This window comes from Lolium rigidum, chromosome 2 (genome assembly GCF_022539505.1).
Source record: "Lolium rigidum isolate FL_2022 chromosome 2, APGP_CSIRO_Lrig_0.1, whole genome shotgun sequence".
Classification (NCBI taxonomy): domain Eukaryota; kingdom Viridiplantae; phylum Streptophyta; class Magnoliopsida; order Poales; family Poaceae; genus Lolium; species Lolium rigidum.
The window spans coordinates 187,911,783-187,920,531 of NC_061509.1; positions in this window are offsets into that span (position 1 = coordinate 187,911,783).

An 8,749-nucleotide genomic window follows, 5' to 3' on the forward strand; every position below is an offset into this window, starting at 1 on the left:
AACTTTGAAATCAAAATGAAAAGAATATTTATGAAAAGTTATTCATATTCTTGTCTTGGAGGCTTTTTCAAAATTTGATAAACCATGCTCTTTCTCATTATGTCTACTTAAAATTTTGCCACACTTTTTCAATCTCTAACTTACTCTCCCAATTCACTTTCAGATGGAGCCCAACGCACCCGTCAACACCAAGTTTTATCAACTTGGTAACGGAGGCAGCTTGATTTTCGAGCACGATCTCACCGCGGTCTCGAACTTTCTGGGACGCCTCCAGCCAGAGTTCCATGGGATCCAAGTGAATGATCAGCCTGGCGGCGAGATGCAATGGATCATTACTGCAGATCTAAGGGGAAACATGGAGTCTCCCACCTCGGAGAGAATCCTGTTTTCTTTCCGTGAGAGCAACTGGCTCGATGGGCTTGCACGAGGCCTGTAGGAGGCACTGGCACGCCTCTGCGGACAGAACGTGGTGCGCCTTCTTGCATCTCGTTTCGCTCACCTAGTGAAGCGTGATGCCGCAGGAATACCCATGGCTCTGCAGTCTCACCCTGAGTTGAGGCACCACGCCGAGCATCTAGACTTCATGCTGTATCATACTCAGCAGGATCTGGATAACGCCCGGATGTACGCGAACCGGACTCACCTCGCGTTGACCACTCATGGAGATGCTATCAAGATGTTGTCCAGGGACCGCAACAAGCTTCGCCTGCGGTGTGCAAAGAAGGATGCTACTATCACGCGCCTTCGCGCTCAGATAGCATCACTTGAGACCACTGTCAAGGCCCAGGAGGAGCAGGTGCAGGAGATGGAGGAAGACGAAGCCGGTATCGATATTCAGGGAGGAGGAGCCTTCCTGAGTGACGATGACGACTTCGAGGAGGACGAGTTCACTGAGGAGGAGGATTACGCGTTCCTGGAGCCAGGACCTGATGATGTCGTTCCCATCGACATTGAGGATGAGGGTAGCCACACCTGATCACTGATGTAGGCATGAGTTGTATCCCGTCATTTGTATCGTAGCATGAGAAATGGTTCTTAAAACCATTGGAAGTGTTGAACTGTTAGTTTGTAATGTGTTATGTGGAATGAATGAATGAATGTTTGCGTGTGTCATCCAAAGCATTCAAGTTTTTACAAGTTTTTGAACTCATTCAAAATAAACCATAGAATTTCCCTCTTATCTTATAATCTCCTGTATATTCAGATGGCCCCTCCCAATCGCAACAACAACGATGCCATGATGCAACTGCTGCAAACCCTGCTTCAAGACAGGGAGACTGAAAGGGCTGAACGTCAAGCTAACATCGTAGCATTGCAAAACCTTGCTAACCAAGGCCATGGGAATCATGATCATCCCGGATCCAAACTCAAGAACTTCCAGAATACCAAGCCTCCGGTATTCAGCAAGACTGAAGAACCCCTCGACGCCGACGACTGGCTCCAGACTATGGAGAACAACTTGGAGGTCGCCGGAGTTGAAGCCAACGAGAAGGTCCTGTTTGCAACCCACTGATACGTCTCCAACGTATCTATAATTTCTGATGTTCCATGCTTGTTTTATGACAATACCTACATGTTTTGCTTGCACTTTATATCATATTATGGCATTTATTGGACTAACCTATTAACAAGATGCCACGAGTGCCGCTTCGTTTATTATGTCCGTTTATTGCGTAAAAGGCCCAAAAACCAAAGTGCTCGGAAAAATCCGAAAAATTACAGAAATTCTATTTCGTCGGAAGACTCACGGAGCCGTAAGGGCAAGCCGGGGGAGGCCCAGGGCCTCCTCACCATAGGCCGGCGCGGCCTGGAGGGTGGTCACCCCACCCTATGGTGTCGTCGCCTCGGGACTCTTCCGACTCCGACTCTTTGCCTATTTAAGCCGTCGTGACCTAAAACTTCGACACCGCTTGACTAAACTCCAGAAAGACTCCAGGGGCGCCGCCACATCGCGAAACTCCAATTCGGGGGACAAAAGTCTCTGTTCTGGCACCCTGCCGGGACGGGGAATTGCCCCCGGAGCCATCTCCACCGCTGTCTCCACCTCCATCTTCACCGCCATCGCTGCCTCCATGATGAGGAGGGAGTAATTCACCCCCGGGGCTGAGGGCTCCGCTGTAGCTATGTGGTTCATCTCTCTCTCTTTGTGATCAAGTTGAATATTATCTATGTGCTACTCTAGTGATGTTATTAAAGTAGTTTACTCCTCCTCCATGATGTAATGTTGGCAGTGTGTGCATCATGAAGTACTTGGTTTATGCTATGATTGTGATCTCTTGTAGATTATGAAGTTAACTATTACTATGATGGTATTGATGCGATCTATTCCTCCTTTCATAGTGTGAAGGTTACGGTGTGCATGCTATGTTAGTACTTGGTTTGGTTGTGTTGATCTATCTTGCACTCTAAGGTTATTTAAATATGAACATTGAATATTGTGGAGCTTGTTAACTCCGGCATTGAGGGTTCGTGTAATCCTACACAATGATGTTCATCATCCAACAAGAGGGTGTAGAGTAGTCCTATTATGTGATCATTGTTGAGAGTATCCACTAGTGAAAGCAGGATCCCTGGGCCTTGCTTCCAAGCATCGAATCTCCGTTTGTCTATTGTTTTGTTGAATGTTTGCTCGCTGCCATATTTCATTCAGATTGCTATTACCACTCACACTCATCCATATTACTTGTATCTCACTATCTCTTCGCCGAACTAGTGCACCTATTGTATTAGGTGTGTTGGGGACACAAGAGACTTCTTGCTTTGTGGTTGCGAGGGTTGCTTGAGAGGGATATCTTTGACCTCTTCCTCCCCGAGATCGATAAACCTTGGGTGATCCACTTAAGGGAAACTTGCTGCTGTTCTACAAACCTCTCGCTCTTGGAGGCCCAACACTCGTCTACAAGAATAGAAGCTCCCGTAGACATCTAGCTATTTTCCTCGGCGCCGTTGCCGGGGAGGAAAGGTAAAAGGCACTCATACTCCGGTTCCAGGTAACAGTACTTTTCTGGCGCCATTGTGTTTGTGCTCGAAGCTATTTCCTTTAGATCCTGCAATTGCAACTTTTTGTTTCTTGTTTACACTAGTTAGGCATAATGGAATACAACTATGAGCTTTTTTATTTATTTCCTAAGCTAGGACATGAATTGTGTGATGCGAAAATTAAAGAACCTATGGAACCTCATTTGCATGCTAGTAGCAATATTATTGGTATGAACGCAATCACTGCTAATGCTATGAATAAGTCTAAGCTTGGGGAAGCTAGTTTCTGTGATCTTTTTGGCTTCCCATCTTTAGGGGAGAAAATTTGTTCTGATAATGCTTTATCTCCCATATGCGATAACTCTAATAATGCTTGTGATACTTTAAATCCACCAACTGCAAGTACTTCTTTCAAGATACCCATGAAAATTATTGAACGTGTTATGGATAACCGCTATAAAGGGGATGGAACTGTCCATCCTGGAGATCATTTACGGCTTTTGCATGAATTATGCGGGTTATTCAAGTGTGCAGGTATCTCTATGGATGAAGTGAAGAAGAAGCTATTCTCTTTCTCGCTGACCGGTAAAGCGGCGCATTGGTATAAATTGTTGGAGAATAGTCATTCTCTTGGTTGGGAGGAAATTGCATCTCTCTTTTATTCTAAATTTTACCCTCCTCATGAAGTGCATATTGATAGGAATTATATTTATAACTTTTATCCTCGTGATGGAGAGAGTATTTCTCAAGCGTGGGGGAGATTGAAATCACTAATGCTCAAATGCCCCATTCATGAGCTCCCCCGTAATGTTATTGTTAACAATTTTTATGCGAGGCTTTCAGGACAACACAAGGACTATCTGGATGCCTGTTCGGAGGGATCTTTCACAAGCAAGGCGGAGCTAGGTGGGATCTTCTTGATCGGATTAAGGAAAACGCTGAAGGATGGGAGAACAATGAAGGTAAAGAGTCAGGTATAAATTATGATTATGAATGCATTGAAGCTTTTATGGATACCGATAAATTTCGAAATATGAGTGCTACTTATGGTCTTGACTCTCAAGTTGCCGCAAATCTTTATAAATCCTTTGCTTCTCATTTTGAATTGCCTAAGAAGAATTTTGATAAGTATCATGAACCCTTTAAAGAGGCTTGCATGAAGAATGAAATTGTTGTTAATTATTGCAATAAGCATGCTCAAACTCCTAAGAATGCTATTTCCTATAAGAATGTTAATTTTTGTGGAATACATAGACCTTGTGGAATTAATCAAATCAAAGATGAATATTGTATCCATCATGCTAATGAAAAAACTAGAAAGTGGTTTAGGGCTCTAGATGATCTTGGTAAAAAAGTTTGTGCCCTCTATCCTTTTATTTGTGAAGTTTGCCATGAAGTGGGTCATTTTAATTTTCAATGCTCCTCCAATGATAATTTGAACCCGATGAGTGCTGCAAATTTGTATTGTGATGATGAAATTACTCCTAATCAGCATGATGATCTTACTTTATTTTTGGGGTGTGAAGAACTGTCGAGAAAAATCTCTTTGTTACATATGAGTGATCTTGATATTGATGATATCCTGCATGGGTGTTTTTCTTATTGCATTGATAATAGCCATACAAATACTTACATACAAAATATTTTAGAAGATGACACCTTGCCAAAATATGATAGGACCGCTGTGTGTTTTCAACTAATTAATGAAAAGGAGGGATCCTCCCAAGTTTCTTCTATTGTTTCTGAAGGTAAATCAGGTTATGCGGAAAAGCCACCCTTCAAGCCTCTTCCTCCTAAAGAAAGGAACGAGGAGAAGGAAGAGAAGAAGAAGAAGAAGAAGGGAACGAAGAAGAAGAAGAAGAAGAAGAAGAAGAAGGAGAATAAAAAGAAAGAGGTAACGGCGTATCCCCGCGTGAATGAGATAACGCTAGGTAACCGTAAGTATGTTGCTCCTAATGATTATTGTGATAATGAATCTGAATACGATGATCTTCCTATGCCCTTTACATACATTAGCGATCATGATTTGAATGAGCACACTACTTTTGATATTACAAATCTCTGGAAAACTAATTCTGAAGATGATAATAATTGCCATAGTGTCAGTGCTATCCATGCTTCCTCCCATAATGATATAGAAAGCTCTAAGCTTGGGGAAGAGGTGTTTGAAAATCCTTTTGCTACTGGTCATTGTGTTCTTGATACATCTCCTTCTAATAACAATGATGGTGTGGACACAGATAAACCGACTGTGAAAGATAACTATTCTATTTCTTATGATGACACTATGGCTCCGATCTTTGATGATTATTATAAAGAATGCTATGATATAGGTTATAACTATCCTTATGAAACTTGTCATAGTCATGATTGGATTACCAAAAACAATTATTTTAATATGCAACTTGTTTACCATGTTCAAATTCTTGATAATAATCTTGCTCCAATTACTATTAATAAGAAGAACTCTTCTTATGCCAAAATTAATGATACTTCTATGCATATGAACCATGATAAGAATGTTTTAAGTGATGGGTATATTGTGGATTTCACCAATGATGCTACTGAAAGTTATTATGAGAGAGGGAAATATGGTTATATGCAGCTTAATAATATTAAGTCTCCCCTCTTTATGTTGAGAATCTTGAAGCTACTCGTGTTTTATCCTCTTATGCTTGTCACTTTGTTCTTCATGAATTCATTTGTGTACAAGATTCCTCTGCATAGGAAGCATGTTAGGCTTAAATGTGTTTTGAATTTGCCTCTTGAAGCTCTCTTTTGCTTCAAATACTATTTCTTGTGAGTGCATCATCAAAACTGCTGAGCCCATCTTAATGGCTATAAAGAAAGAACTTCTTGGGAGATAACCCATGTGTTATTTTGCTACAGTACTTTGTTTTATATTTGTGTCTTGGAAGTTGTTTACTACTGTAGCAACCTCTCCTTATCTTAGTTTTGTGTTTTGTTGTGCCAAGTAAAGTCGTTGATAGTAAGGTTCATACTAGATTTGGATTACTGCGCAGAAACAGATTTCTTTGCTGTCACGAATCTGGGCAAAATTCTCTGTAAGTAACTCAGAAAATTATGCCAATTTACGTGAGTGATTCTCAGATATGTACGCAACTTTCATTCAATTTGAGCATTTTCATTTGAGCAAGTCTGGTGCCTCAATAAAATTCGTCTTTACGGACTGTTCTGTTTTGACAGATTCTGCCTTTTATTTCGCATTGCCTCTTTTGCTATGTGGGATGGATTTCTTTGTTCCATTGACTTCCAGTAGCTTTGGGCAATGTCCAGAAGTGTTAAGAATGATTGTGTCACCTCTGAACATGTGAATTTTTGATTATGCACTAACCCTGTAATGAGTTGTTTTGAGTTTGGTGTGAAGGAAGTTTTCAAGGGCCAAGAGAGGAGGATGATACAATGTGATCAAGAAGAGTGAAAAGTCTAAGCTTGGGGATGCCCCGGTGGTTCATCCCTGCATATTTCAAGAAGACTCAAGTATCTAAGCTTGGGGATGCCCAAGGCATCCCCTTCTTCATCGACAAATTATCAGGTTCCTTCTCTTGAAACTATATTTTTATTTGGTCACATCTTATGTACTTTACTTGGAGCGTCTGTATGTTTCTTGTTTTTGTTCTTGTTTGAATAAATGCTTGTGTGGGAGAGAGACACGCTCCGCTGGTTCGTATGAACACATGTGTTCTTAGCTTTTAATGTTCATGGCGAAGGTTGAAACTCGCTTCGTTAATTGTTATATGGTTGGAAACAGAAAATGCTACATGTAGTAATTGGTATGATGTCTTGAATAACTTGATACTTGGCAATTATTGTGCTCTTGTTTAAGCTCTTGCATCATATACTTTGCACCTATTAGTGAAGAAATACATAGAGCTTGTTAAAATTTGGTTTGCATGAGTGGTTTCTCTAGAGTCTAGATATTTTCTAGTGAGGTGTTTGAACAACAAGGAAGACGATGTATAGTCTTATAATGCTTGTAATATGTCTTTTATGTAAGTTTTGATGTACTAGTTTATGCTTGTGTTTGATTCAAACAACCTTGCTAGCCTAAGCCTTGTATCGAGAGGGAATACTTCTCATGCATCCAAAATACTTGAGCCAACCACTATGCCATTTGTGTCCACCATACCTACCTACTACATCGTATTTCTCCACCATTCCAAAGTAAATTGCTTGAAGTGCTACCTTTAAATTTCTATCCTCTACCTTTGCAATATATAGCTCATGGGACAAATAGCTTAAAAACTATTGTGGTATTGAATATGTACTTATGCACTTTATCTCTTATTAAGTTGCTTGTTGTGCGATAACCATGTTCCCGGGGACGCCATCAACTACTCTTTGTTGAATATCATGTGAGTTGCTATGCATGTTCGTCTTGTCCGAAGTAAGGGCGATCTACCACCTTATGGTTAGAGCGTGCATATTGTTAGAGAAGAACATTGGGCCGCTAACTAAAGCCATGATCCATGGTGGAAGTTTCAGTTTTGGACATATATCCTCAATCTCATATGAGAAAATTAATTTTTGCTACATGCTTATGCATAAAAGAGGAGTCCATTATCTGTTGTCTATGTTGTCCCGGTATGGATGTCTAAGTTGAGAATTATCAATAGCGAGAAATCCAATGCGAGCTTTCTCCTTAGACCTTTGTACAAAGCGGCATAGAGGTACCCCTTTGTGACACTTGGTTAAAACATGTGCATTGCGATGATCCCGGTAGTCCAAGCTAATTAGGACAAGGTGCGGGCACTATTAGTATACTATGCATGAGGCTTGCAACTTGTAAGATATATTTTACATGATACATATGCTTTATTACTACCGTTGACAAAAAAATTTCTTGTTTTCAAAATAAAAGCTCTAGCACAAATATAGCAATCAATGCTTCCCTCTGCGAAGGGACTTTCTTCTACTTTTATGTTGAGTCAGTTTACCCATTTCTCTCTATCTTAGAAGCAAACACTTGTATTAACCGTGCATTGATTCTTACATACTTGCTTATTGCACTTGTTATATCGCTTTGCATTGACAACTATCCATAAGATATACATGTTACAAGTTGAAAGCAACCGCTGAAACTTAATCTTCCATTGTGTTGCTTCAATGTCTTTACTAAGAATTTATTTCTTTATGAGTAACTCTTATGCAAGACTCATTGATGCTTGTCTTGAAAGTACTATTCATGAAAAGTCTTTGCTATATGATTAATTGTTTACTCATTGCATTAACATTGCTTCGAATCGCTCCATTCATCTCATATGATTTACAATAGTATGATCAAGATTATGTTGGTAGCATGTCACTTCAGAAATTATCTTTTTATCGTTTACCTACTCGAGGACGAGTAGGAACTAAGCTTGGGGATGCTGATACGTCTCCAACGTATCTATAATTTCTGATGTTCCATGCTTGTTTTATGACAATACCTACATGTTTTGCTTGCACTTTATATCATATTATGGCATTTATTGGACTAACCTATTAACAAGATGCCATAGTGCCAGTTTCTGTTTATTATGTCTGTTTATTGCAGAAAAGGCCCAAAAACCAAAGTGCTCGGAAAAATCCAGAAAAAATTACAGAAATTCTATTTCGCCGGAAGACTCACGGAGCCAGAAGGGCAAGCCAGGGGGAGGCCCAGGGCCTCCTCACCATAGGCCGGCGCGGCCTGGAGGGTGGTCACCTCACCCTATGGTGTCGTCGCCTCGGGACTCTTCCGACTCCGACTCTTTTCCTATTTAAGCCG